The sequence below is a fragment of the Mustela putorius genome, unplaced genomic scaffold (assembly GCF_011764305.1).
Source record: "Mustela putorius furo isolate JIRA1106 unplaced genomic scaffold, ASM1176430v1.1 tig00003907_pilon_pilon_pilon:0A:0A:0A:0A, whole genome shotgun sequence".
NCBI lineage: Eukaryota > Metazoa > Chordata > Mammalia > Carnivora > Mustelidae > Mustela > Mustela putorius.
Genome location: NW_025422055.1, coordinates 1,663,295 through 1,677,824, shown reverse-complemented (window position 1 = coordinate 1,677,824; position 14,530 = coordinate 1,663,295).

Sequence of the window (14,530 nt, the reverse complement as noted above, 5' to 3'; positions counted from 1 at the left end):
TACGTCTCTCTAAAACGTCCCCGGGAAGCGACACCGAGTCTTTTTATCCCGTAGTGAACTTTTTAGCCCGGGACCAACCCGCGGCCTCCTGGCGGGTTTGCCAAACACGATGGGAGGGGGCCTGGGACGTGAGGGTGAAACTGGCCCAGTGTCCACATTGAGGCCCGGCATTTGAGCTGGGCTTACCGACGCTAGACGCGCTTGGCTAGTGGAGTCCCAGGCCCGGGCGAGGATCTCCCGCATCATCTACCCTGACGCACAGCCCCCAGCTGAACAGCATCTTTCCACGAGGCTCTCCTTTGGGAGGTTCCTGCCTCGCAGACGCTGGCCCCCTCGCCATTAGACTGTTAGGAGATGGCCCACGTCCTAGGGTGGCAAAAGACCCTCTGCTCACCTCCGTTACCCTGAGCAAGGCTCTTCCCCGACTGGGTCTCAGTTGCCTCACCTGTTCAGGGCCCTTCTACATACCCAAGGCCCCTTCCAACCTAGGTTTTTTGTTTGTTTTCTTCTCACAACGTAAGAGTCTGCGTTTTACCTGTGCTTGTTAGGATTCCACTGACCCTATATGCATTAAACAAATATTTGATTGTTTACTGTATGCCAGACTTTGGGGATACTCCGAGGGTTAGGAAATAAATAAGTAAATAAAAACAACTAGTATTATTATTTCAAATAGTCTAACATTACGCTGAAGAAAATAAAGAGGGTGGGAGAGGCAGAAAAGTTGTTTTACACGTGGTTGTCTCTGAGATCCTCTTGAAAATGAGAGTGGAGCAGAGACTGATAATGAAGAAAAGAATTATTCAAGAGGCTTGTTATAGGATGGTGACGCAGACTTTGGGGGGGGGTTGCTTATATAGCAGTAAGGATCACTGCTAAGGGGACTTGCAATGGGGGATACAGCTTGGGCAGGTGGGAATTTATAGCCAAGGAGCAGGAGGAGGGGTGGTGGATGGAAAATTGCTAAGAGGAGACATCAGGAGTAAGGGGGCATTCTGGCTAAACCAACCTAGCAAGATTTTTGGGATACAGTCCACAGTGATCAAATATCACCAGGAAGATGGTGGAGGATCAGGAACCTGATTAGATAAAGATATCGAGGTCAACCAGATGTGGAGGACGGGGGACTCTAGCTTGACTGACTTTCTTGCTACAATTGAACACTACAGAGAAGAACAGGAAATCCAAAATTCCAGGCCTAGATGAAAAAAAGAGTTTGGAGAGTCTGAGTAGAGTGTGGTGAGGAGAGAACTTGTCACTTGAATGAAAAGAGAGAAGTAGGCATGGGAAGAAGCCACAGGCAGGATGAAAGTTCAGTGTGCCTGGATAGATATGTGCACGTACATGTATTTCATCAATAAGTATACCCATTAAAAAAAAACAGATGAAATTGTAAACAAGAATTTGTGACCAGACGATCCATGAATCCAGGGGCAAGACATTTCCATGTGGTTTTTAAGTGTGTGAAAATGCATTCTATACTATGAAGGTCACCCTGGCAATATATACTATGAAGACATTAATCTATTGAGGACTCCAATTAATCCAAAACATTTATACTTCACTGCTATGCTCTAAAAATTTCTTATGGTACAACTTATACCCTCGCTACCTTATTCCCTGAGTCCAGCCCAGTGCCAGTCAGCTTCCTGAGGACTATATTACTGCAATCCAGTAAGCACTCAATTCTTATTCTGGTTGTTTCAGCTATTGCTAATTGTTTAGCTAGTCACAAAATCTACGCCTGTTCCTACCCCATTCCTAAATTTCAAATTGCTAACAACTCAACAAACCATATATCCTGAGTTTTTTTTTTTTCATTTTAATTTGGGTTTTGAAAACAAAAGACTTAATTTTCCCCCGTTCACATTCAATCTCTAAATGATATTACCTATGAGCAAGACGTCATGCTCAAAATACTCTGTAGCAAATGTACAAGTGAGTTATACAAAGAAAGCTTACAAATAACAATCATGACTAACATTCGGTCATGATTTAATGTGATATACACCACTCTGGTAAACAGAATGAATTTCCCCCCTTCTCCTCCAATACAATGTCCCCATGACCCCATAACCACTGTGAATAGTTCAGAGACATCTTTAGAGAAAATCCCTGTGCTTTAACAAATACATTGAGTCAGTGTGTGTGTGTGTGTGTGTGCTTGTGTGTGTGCATATGAGTGTGTGTATGTATATAGGGGCTAAGTAATGATTAGTATTAGATATTGATGCAATAAGAACACTTGTATAATTTATAGAGCAACCACTAAAATAATAGAAACAGGATATGTAACTTTGAATAGGACAGAAACAAATAGAGATTATAAATGGAATGATTAAAAAAATAGACAACTCTGGGACGCCTGGGTGGCTCAGTGGGTTAAGCCTCTGCCTTTGGCTCAGGTCACGATCCCAGGGTCCTAGGATTGAGCCCTGCATCGGGCTTTCTGCTTATCAGGGAGCCTGCTTCCTCCTCTCTCTCTGCCTGCCCCTCTGCCTATTTGTTATCTCTCTCTGTCAAATAAATAAATAAAATCTTAAAAAAAAAAGACAACTCAAAGCAAGTAAATAAGGGAAAAAAGAAACAGAAGACATTAGGAAAAGTAGAAAACAAAAATATGGTGGTAGATTTAAATCCATGTAACAATAATTATGTACTAACTGTTCCCAATTAAAAAATAAACATTTCATACTGGATTAAAACATACAGCTGCATCCTGTGTTTGAGAGATACATCTAAAATATAAGGAAACAGAAAAAATAAAAAATGGAAAAACATATGCTAAGCAAATACTAGCTGAAAGAATGTTGGTATAAATATATGAATGTATACAAAATCAAAAAAAGTAGAGGTCACTTCGTAATGAGAAAAAGTAAAAAGTTTCCATTTTAAATTTATATTTACCTAGTACCTAGTACCATAGTACTAGTACCATAGTCCCGAGTATATAATGGAAAACCTGATAAAATTTCAAGGAGTTCAAGGAGTTCAATAATTAATTGAACAAGCTGATAAAATACTAAGAATGATTTGAAAGACTTTACCCCAACATAATTTGAACTAATGGATCTGTTCAGAATACTGCTTCCAGTGCTTGTAAGAACACGTATGTTTTCAAACATATGTTAAATAGTTATCAAAATTACCATACATTGGGCCAGAAAGCAAGTCTAGACAAATTTGAAAGGCCTGAAATCTAACAGAATGTGTTCTCTAACCACCATGCAATTAAACTAGAAATCAACAAGACGGTAGCTAGACAACTTCCTAGACAATTTCTGTATACGTAGAAATTAAGGATTATACTTCTAAATAAATCATATGTTAAAAAAAGAGATCATAATGGATATTACAAAATGCTTGGGGCTGAAAAAAATAACAAAATACTGCATATCCGAGTTTGTGGGATACACCTGAAGCAGTTTCTGCTTTATTTATTTATTCATTTGACACAGAGAGATTACAAGTGGGCAGAGGGTCATGCAAAGAGAGAGGGGAAAGCAGGCTCCCCACTGAGCAGAGAGCCCAATGCAGGACTCAATCCCAGGACCCTGAGATCATGACCTGAGCTGAAGGCAGAGGTTTAACCCACTGAGCCACCCAGGCATCCCTGTAATTACCCTTTTTAGTGTAACTACTGGAGATTTAATGGAAATATGAGAGAAGAAGGAAGGCTGAAAAATTACTGAACTAATCCATATCAAGAGGCCAAAAATAAAAAAAAAAAAAAAAAAAGAAATTCAAAGAAGAAATTAAAATAAAATAATGAGCAGAAATTATTGAAGTAGTATATATATACAGATATATGTGTGTATATATATATATATATGTACATTGAGACCAAGAAGTTCAAAATTTGTTTCCTTTTAGAGAACAATAAAGTTGATACATTCCTACAGGATCACTTAAAAAATTAGAACAGATACAATTAACCAATATCATAATTAAAGCATGCTGACATTACTTCATATTATGTACACATAAAGGGAATTATGACCAAATAAACTTAAATAAGATGGGCAAAATCTTAGAAAAAAATATAACCTATCAAAATGGATGCAGAGGAATAGAAAACTTTTCATAGTCCCATCATCATTTTTAAAAACGATACTCAAATATCTTCCCACATTAAAATTATAGGCTCAGTTTTTTTAGATTTTATAAATACATACAAACAGGGATAGAACAAGCACTTCCTTAATATGATAAAAATGTGCATTTATTAGTGGTGATAGTGGGCATGATTGTCGTATTCCTGACCTCAAGAAAAAGCTTTTGTTTGGATTTTGGAAAACCACTTTGACAATCTCTAAAACATTGAAATGCTCTAACCCAGCATTTTCATTCCCAAACATATACTTTAGGAACTCTGGCACATGCATCTCAGGATTTATAAACAAAGTATTTATAGCAGTATTTCTCATAATAGTCCAAATTAGGAAAAAATCTGGTTGTCCCTTAACAAAAGGTTAGGAAAATAATCTGTGGTAAATTCCATAGAACAGTGAAATGAGCAAACTATAGTTATGGTTAAACACGGATAAATATCTAATCATGGTGTAAAAAATATAGACAAAATGTTGGCTACAGTAAAATTCCATTTATAAAAAGTTCAAATGAGCTGCACTACATTTTTCATGGATACTTTCATAAGTGGCTAGTGATGTTTCATAACCTCAGTGGTGGATATCTTGGTGTTTGCATTATAATTTTTCTTTATGTACTCTATTATATTTTATGCATACTTTTGTCCATACACTATACTTTCACTGCAAAAGGTATTAAAACTTTTTAAAGTGCAAATAAATTATTGCATTGTCTTTTGAATCCAGTATTACTAATAGGAAGTCTCATGTTGGTATAATTTTTGTTCATTTGTGAGTGGATTATTTTATGGAATCTTCTAATGATTTCTTTTGCCTTTGTTCTTCAGTTTCACTATAGTGTCTCAAGGTATGGGTATTTCCTTATATATATTGGTACTCCATGTTTATTTCAATTTCATTTTGGAATTTGTATTATCTGGATTGATAATTTTATTCTCCAGACCGTTTAGCCCTTCTTTTATATTTTCTATCTCTTTATTAATTTCTGCTGTCCCTGGGTGAGTTCCTATTTTGACCTTCCAATTTACTACTTTATCCTTTGATATAATCATCCTGCTATATGCTCCATCTATTGTCCTTTTCATTTCAACTTTTATTTTTTAGCATATGTCTTATATATTTATCATATACACACACACATATATATTTTGTTTTTAAAGTAATTTCTTACCCTTTTGCTTTGTAACCATATTCTTTCTCAACCCTTTGAGGAAATTGTGCTCATTTAAAATTATTGGTTTCAGGTGCCTAGGTGGCCCAGTCATTAAGCCTCTGCCTTTGGCTCAGGTCGTGATCACAGGGGCCTGAGATGGAGCCCTGCCTCAGGCTCCCTGCGCAGCGAGGAGTCCGCTTCTCCCTGCCCGCTTGCTCTTCCTGCGTGTACTCCTTCTCTCTGTCAAATAAATAAATAATATTTTTTAAGAAATTGGTTCATCCATCCCAATAAGTGCACTTTATGTGGCATGTGTTGTTCAATTTAATCATTATTATTATTATTTTTAACATTCTTTTCAAGCAGTTGTACTCCTTCGGTGTGTCTTTTTCTTGAACCTGTGACATCACATTTCGCTAATGGAATCAGCTCTCCTGTCCTAGAATGTGTATTGAGTAAGTGTTGAAAGTAATACTCTCAACTTGTGTCTTCTTTGGAAAATTTGAAGACAAGAGGCTCCAGTCTCAGAGGAGAGAGCTCCAGAGACAGCAGAACCTTTGTGGCCAAGAAGCACAAAGGTCCAAGGGCATCAACCAACATTCCTGTACCTGTTCTCATCAGCACCTTACTTTAGCTGGGCTCTATCTTCTCTGCTAGTGCCTCAAGATACTGGGAGGCCACTGATGTTCCACGTTACTAAGGTGAAGTAAGAGAGACAGGAGCTAAAATTACACCCTCTCCAGATCCTCCCCAGCTGCCACAGATGTCCTCCTCCCAAGCGACTGTTGTGTTCTCTGCCTGCCTCCCACCCCATCATTTGCTAGTTCCCATCCTCCTCGGGATTCTCACAGTTGTGATTCTACTTCCAGCTGCCAATCCCTTCCTGTTTCTATCGTTTCGGGGGGTTGGTTTTGGAGTAGCCTGCGCTACTTTATCATTTTAGCTTACTTATATTTGGAAGTACTGATTATATTAGTAAAATTAGCCTTTTGTTAGATACATGATATAATTTTTCTCTTGACCTGTTTGTAACAATGTTTTCTGGGGAGAGATTACAAAATGTCTTTCAATAGGGAGTTGTTATGTAAATGGTTTAAGGATGGCCCCTGTATATGGGCCTTTTTGTTCATCTTCATAGCAGGCTGGGATCTGGTAACGCAAAACCAGGTGGGGCCAAACTCAAATTTTTATGCATCTGATTCTTTGAAACACGGTTCAGAAAAAGAGATTTTTTTGTTTTTTTAACCATTTAGAGCCTCCTTGCTTGGCATATCCAAACATCACCGGATATCAGTTGACTATAAGTAAGATGAACTCTGGGGCTATAAAGACCCCAAGCTACTTTTGCCTTTCAGAGTTCTTAGAATCTCCCCACAAGCTGGTGATTGACATCTTCTAGACACACAGCTCCCTCTCCAAAACCTCTCTTTAATTCCCCTCTTCTTACTCTGAGTGGTGACCTTCACCATTGCCTTTAGAAGATGTCATGAGCTGAAGGACTCCTCTCCCAATGCAAATCTGTCAAAGCTGCTGCCAAATAAAGCTCTCTGTATGCTATTATCATCTCCTGGTCATATCATTGAACAATTATTTGCTGCTGTTTTAAAGAATGATTTCAGTCTATGTGTAACCTATGTGGAAAAATGTTGTGTATATTGTTATTCATGCATAGAAAATATCCAGAAGGATACACAATAAATTGCTGGTAGTTAATGAGATTAAGATTAAGGTTGGAGGGGTGCCTGGGTGGCTCAGTTGGTTAAGGGACTGCCTTCAGCTCAGGTCATGATCCTGGAGTCCTGGGATCGAGTCCAGCATCAGGCTCTCTGCTCAGCAGGGAGTCTGTTTCTCCCTCTGACCCTTCCCTTTTTGTGTTCTCTCTCTCTCTCAAATAAATAAATAAAATCTTTAAAAACAAAGATTGAGGTTGGAGTGGCTCAGAAAATAAAATTTTACTCCATTCTACAGTATTTGAATTTTGAAAACAGTGTATTTTATAAATTTTGATGATTGAAAACAGCTGAATTTCATGCTTAAAGTGATCAAAGATTGTGGTGTCATTAGATATGTGTTAATGCAAATGAAATAAAAGGGCTAGTCATTAAGTCTAGGCTGCAAGTGTGAGAGTCCTAACCCCTGGTACCTCAGAATGTGACCGCATTGGGAAATAGAGCCATTGCAGATATAATTAGATAAGATGAGGTCACTACCAGAGAAGCATGGGCCCCTAATTCAATATGACTCATCCCTGACAAAAAGATTAATTTGCATATGACATGCAAATTATGACACAGGGAGGATGCCGTGAGAATATGGGAATTATGCTGTTACAAAGCAGTATGGGTTGAATTGTGCCCCCGCCAAAAGATATGTTGGAATGCTAACTCCAATGCAAATCTGTCAAAGCTGCTGCCAAATAAAGCTCTCTGGTGTGATCTTATTTGTAGATAGTCTTTTCAGAAGTAATCATGTCAAAATAAGATCATTAAGGTGGACCCTAGTCCAATATAATAAGTGTCTTTATAAAAAGGAGAAATTTGGACACAGAAATGTATAGAAGGAACAGGATATGAAGAGCCAGAGAGAGGAGACAACCATTTATCTACAAGCCAAGGAGAGAAGCCTGGAGTAGATCCTTTCCTCACTGCCCTCAGGGGAATCAACCCTATTCACACATTGATTTTGGACTTCTAGCCTCCAGAACTGTAAGACTGTAAATTTTTTGTTTAAGTTGTTCTGCTTCAGTAGACTCATCAAACACTTGCCAAAGCAGATCCACTGCTTTCTCCACTTCTTGTTCTCAGTCTTGTCAAATAATTCCATTTGCTTGCATTAGATGTAATGTTCAGGACCATATGTATATATTATGGCGCTAACAATACAAAGAACTCCTTACTTAAGTCCTTTATCAACTGACTTGTGTAGTGTTGCGATAGCTGCATCTTCCTTACATTTATTTTTTTCTACAAGTCTATCTTTCCTAACCCTATCAAAGCAATTTTCTAAAGTACTGCAATGACCAAGACATTCAGATGATGAAAATCTTTCTATTGTACCAGCCTTGACCCAAAAGCAAGAGAACAAAAGAAGACTGAGAAACAGTCCACTGGGCTCTGCTTCAGGGTATTTTCAAAAACAGGCTTCTTGCTTTCCCCCTCACTGTTTCTCAGCATGAATATTTTTTCCTGTCTGATTAGAAATTCTCTTTTCTGCTCTCATAACTTTTTTCACTTCCTCTCTTCTTTACGCTAACCAAAATTCTACTCATTCTACAAAGTATAGGCCAAGGACTACTTCTCTGGTGACACCTTCCCTGGTTACTAACTGAGAGAATTCCTTTGCTCTGGTTTTACACTTGGCACCCATAAGCATCTACTGTAAGTATGTGTGTGTCTCCCTGTCTTCTCTATTAGGCTTAAATCCAGTATCTGGAGGACAAGAACCATCTTTGATTCACCTATAGAACATTACAGAAGCCTATTATCTATCAGGTATGCAATAAAGAGATGAATAAATTGTTACTTTTTAGTGAACAAAATCTGTTTTGGTTCTTAAGCATAGAAAGCACTATTTTGAAGATGAACTGTTTTGAACTTGAAAACAATGTAAATAAACATTATTACAAGATTGTGTACATAGTACAGCCAAAGTTAAATATTAATATACGGTGGACATTTTGAATTATCTACCAATATCGGTTCTTCCTTTTTGTCTTAGTATTATAACCCCCAACCCTAAGTTTTGACAGAGCAATGGCTATAAAGCTACTTTTCCCAATATCCCTTAATGTTGGGTGTATCTAGCAAGTAAGTTTGCACCAATGGAATATGAGAAGTGAAATTTAAATTTCTGATCACTACCTGTAAAAGAAATTGATTACCTTTCTTCTCTCTTTGTTTGCTTGTTTGTTCTTTTCTATGGAGAGAGGAAGTGGACAGGACAATCTCCACCTTCCACTTTGCAGATGAGGCAATATGTGAAGGAATGATTGGTTAGAGAGAAAGAAAGAACATGGGGCTCTGTAAGGCCCATTGCGCAGAGCTGCCTGATAAGGCTGACCTTCCACCGTCTTCTGAACATTTATACGTAGGAGAAATGAACTTAAATCTTCCTGGAGCTACTTCCTTTTTTGTATGGTTATTTTGTTACCATAGCCATATAACTTGAAAAGTATACTACAATACAGTAATAAAAATTGAACATTTATTCTAAACAAAGACACTGAAATAACCTTCCTCATACATCATTCTCAATAGTTATTTTGATTTATTTGACTGAATTTCAATAAAGTATAATAGCCAGTGTTTATAATGATGACCATTAGTCATCAAAGAAAAGGTTAATGCTTCATGTACCCTTTATAAGAAAAAAGGTAGATATAGTTGATGTGTTCTAGAGAGTTTAATTTAAAACCATTCAAATGGAAACTGTTTTGTGTGTCTAACAGCAGTTCTAAGTTTCTCTGGAAAATTCAAGTGACTGTAGCAAAATGATTTTTTTTTAACAGTTCTTAACAAAGGAGATTTTATGAGACTGAGCTTTGGGGGACATATTTTTTAAATGACACCAAAGTGGTTTAATAACTGGTACAGATAGGAATCCCAAACTCCAAAATCTTTGGGGTCAGAGTGGTAATGTCACTATGTGAAAGACAATAGAGAATGGAGAGTATCTGCCCCATACAAGCTATTAACATTCAAAACACTTTCAAATACCATTTGAAGTGATGACAGAGTAACTGGAATGAGACCCTCTAGCTATAAACAACTAGAAAACTAGACAAATTATACACAGCAAACTATATAAGTCTTCACACATTAGAAAACAGACAGTACAAGACTTTTAATCCTGAAGAAGAAACACAAATGAGGTGAGCCATATCATCTTCCGAGAGGCACTTTCCAGACAGCGTTACAGGGAAGACGATCTTACGCAGGGTAAGACAGACTTGTGAGGTAAGGGAAGAGAGGCTGGAGCTCCAGAGTGCTGAATTTTGGAGGGAGAATGCTTACAAGATGGAAACTGCCTGGAGAAAGACCTCCAGAAATCTTCAATTTCAGTATATTTGCTGCCAAAGCAAGCATCCTCCAGACATCTTCAAAGGGGTGTCCTTGTATAAGGTGGACTTCTACAAGGCCAGGCAAGTGAAAATTGGGAGTAATAAAAACATTTCCCAAGCTCACATAGGGCTGCGACACATCTGAGTCTTGACCAGCGAGAGTGGAGAATCCATGTTAATACTCAGGGCCTTCAGTGGAGAAACCTCAGAGAAGCTATGCTTTTGTGTTAGCTAAACTAACATCAGAGTGAAGCCTACTTTATGTCTGTCTGCCTTAATAAAACTTAAAATTCTTAAGATCACCAAGCTACCTGATAGAACAAAATCCAACACTCTTTAAAAGACTTTAGCAAAGTAAAATATAGCACTGCAAAATAATGTCCACCATTTACTACTACTATTAAATTACTAGCTATTTCAAAAAGCAGAACAGAAAAAAAAAAAATCAGTGAAACCAAATGAAGAGATAATAGGCTTAGCAGAGAAGCACATTATTTGCCCCCCAGCTTTACTGAGATATAATTGACAAAACTGTGTAAATTTAAGGTATACAATGTAATAATTTAATACACTGTATATAATGTGAAATGATTAGCACAGTAAGATTAATTATCACATCTTTCACTGCACCTAGTTATATTTCTCTGTGTGGTGAAAGCTTTTAAAATATACTTTCTTAGCAACTTTCAATATAAAACACAGTGTTTTTGTTTTGTTTTGTTTTGTTTTTAAGATTTTATTTATTTATTTGCCAGAAAGAGAGCAAGAGTACAAGCAGGGAGAGCAGGCAGAGGGAGAAGCAAGCTCCAGGCTGAGAAAGGAGTCCAATGCAGGACTTGATCCCAGGACCCTGGGATCATAAATTGAGCCAAAGGCAGACGCTTAACTAACTGAGCTAACTGTCCCAAAACACAGTTGATACAGTCCCAGAATTTATTCATCTAAGAAGTACTTCATATTTACTTTCCTAAATATGTTACTGCCTGCCTGCTTTCTCCCCAAAATAAAAGAACTCTTTAAACTATGGGAAATTATGCAAAAAGTATCACAGACAATAATAGTATCTGTCATAATTTTCAAAGCAATAATTCAAGTAAGTAGAGCACCAAGAATCTTCCTGCCTTAACATAAGAATCTTACCCTCACTTGCTCCATAGTCAACCTACTAAATTAACCAAATTCAAACAATGAAAGAAAAAAAGATGAAGTCAGCAAGTGTGTCTTCATGTAATTCCATTTTAACAAAATTTAACAGTACAGGTAGGATATAAGTGAAACTTCAATGTTTCTAACCTCTAAATAATAACTCACTCTCACATAGCAAAAATATATATTTTCACAAATCAGTGTAGATCTCCTAAGTAATCAGTAATCTGTATGTATGTTTCATTTTCTCTACTGCCGCCCAGTAGAAATCATACTAGAATAGCAGTTCCTGCTATTTACATTTTCCCTCCACAGCTCTTTGTACAAGTGATCCTGCTAGGTTTTATTTTCATTTGAAATACACACTACTACAAATACTTGAAAAAAAAAGTTTATGAATACACACTATTAAACAAATACCATGAAAAAAAGGTTATAGTGGAAAATTTGAACAAAGACAAAACAATACATTTAATTTATTTTTAACAGACTTTAAATCAGGGGTCAAACCCAGCAGACTCAAGATAGGTTTTTTTGTCCAAAAAGTGTTCACAATTTTTTTCAATTTTCAGTGTCTTTAAGTGGACTTGTATTCTCCAGTTTGTCATAAACCACTCTAATCCTCTTATTTTATATCCGACATTCATCTCCTATTTATGGTACCTCCTAGCACATTAGGCACTTGAGTTTGCCAATCCCTACTTCACATGAATAAGCCAAAATAAACACATAGTTTCTTCCTATTTTGCAGAAAACATCCAAAATGACCTCTAAAATGAGCAATGAACTTTTTCCAAGACAACTAAATTTTTAACATGTTGTTTTAAAATTTTTTGGCAGGACTTTTGTCAGTAATAGCCTCTTCTAAATGGAGAAAATAGAACATGGTATCATTTCTTTGATTTATTTGACTAAATTGTATTCATAGCCACATTGGGTGATTTTGCATAACCAAATTTTGTATACTTCCTGTTTACATGGTTATTTTCAATTGTATATCTTAAAATATATTTTAAAGGATTACACACTTAAAGAAAGTATTAATAATTTATATGTGACTGTCTAAACTTCCCTTTAAAAGTCACAGAACATTTTTAAATGTTTTACAAGTAATTTATAAAATATTATTTTCTTTGTAGTATAAAAAACCCACACAATCTCATTGAATAACAAAGGGAAATTCCCTATTTAGGGTATTAAATCTCCAAGATGACATTCTTTTCTTAACAAAATTGACCTATACTTGTGTTAATAACTTTCTATTTAATACTTTGGGAAATAGTTGTGCAATACTTTAAATGAATGGAAAAACTGGGTAACTTGAAATGTTAAGTTCCTAAATTTCCCATGCTTTTTTCGTGTGAACACTGCTTCATAGATCATTTTTATGCTATGTTGTTTACCAATTATTTGGATTTATTAGAGCTCTCCTCAGGCAAAATAATGGCGAGCTACCTTTGTTTTTGTTATAACTGTTTTCCTGTCAGGAAAACATGCTATCATGATGCTGTGAATACTTTTTTCTCCAATTCCCATATTTACTCTCAGCCCTAATCAAATGTTTTTATTTTCTCTTCCTTTATTTGTCTAAAAAAGATAAACAAACATTAATTTGCAACAAGCATGAGGAGCAATTAATCCAAGATGACCCTATCATACCATGACAGTTTACTCTACTATGTATCCTTAAAAATTAGAATGGTAGAATTAGTTCAAGTAACAAATAATATTTAGAACGTTTTTCTGAGATAGAATGTAAGAGAATATGAAAAGTAGCAAGACCACACTGAGTTAGTTGTGTATAGCCTGACTGAACATCGAAATGGTTTAGGAAGCTTTTAAAATTAGTGATACCTGTACCCATCACCAAGAAATTCTAATTTAATTTGTTTGAAATGCAGCCTGGACATGGGATTTTAAAAGTCCCCAGATGATTCTAAACTACAGCCAATATTAAGAACCACCAGTCTTGGGGCACCTGAGTGGCTCAGTTGTTAGGCATCTGCCTTCAGCTCCCTTATGGTCCCAGGGTCATGGGATCCAGCCCAGCATGGGACTCCTTGCTCAGCTGGAGGCCTGCTTCTTCCTCTCCTACTCCTCCTACTTGTATTCCCTCTCTTGCTGTCTCTCTGTCAAATAAATAAATAAAATCTTAAATAAAATAAAATAAAAAGAACCACCAGTCTTAAGTCTATCTGCAATTTATCTATTCTTAACTTCAACTAAATATTAGATTCAACAGGCACATTGGAAATATACAGCTTCCCAGACTCTACTCCCATAAATTCAAACTACTCATTTTAGGGTGGAACCCAAGCATAATTTTGCTTTCATTGTGGTTCTCTATGTCGTGATTTTGATGTCAAGTCAATATTAAGTACAATTGCTCAAGAATCAAGATGTTGACCTTCGCAACATGAAAAGGAATATACTGTTGATTTTTTATTTTTCTGATGTCATGCAATGACCCTTACCTGCTAGGGGAGTTCAATGTCACAAATTAAGTTTCATAACGAGTGTAGTTAAATTAGCTTTGTATTAAAAATTACTCATAGTGAGTTAGAGTATTTTAGGGTCTACTGGGAAAATTGCAGTAGTAGATACTCTAACACTGAGTAGTTTTACATTTGTTCTTCCTGCATGTTTTGGTCAAATAAGGCATTGTGCTTCCACCTGTGAGCCAGAGCTAGAATTCTCAGTCGCTCTTTGTTAGCGAGAAAGTCTTTGTTAGCGTTAGTGTTGCCATATTGGTTAGATTGAAAGCGACTTTGGATCATTTCTACTAATGCTCAGCGAAGACTTTCTATGTACTCTTGGATATATGCTGAATGCTTTAAAAGAAAAGCACAACCTCACAAATAGCCTCCTCTAGCACATGGAAGTAAGAAAGACTGCTTTTGAACTTACAACATGAGGAAAGGTGTAAAGAAATTTAATTATTTTTAATAATGTTAAACAGGCAAGTGACAAAATTAATTAAAAAAAAAAGTCCATTCTATTGGGTGTGGAAGGACACAGCAGTGTGTGAAGGAGCGGAGGCGTACGGTGACCCCCCCGGGTGTC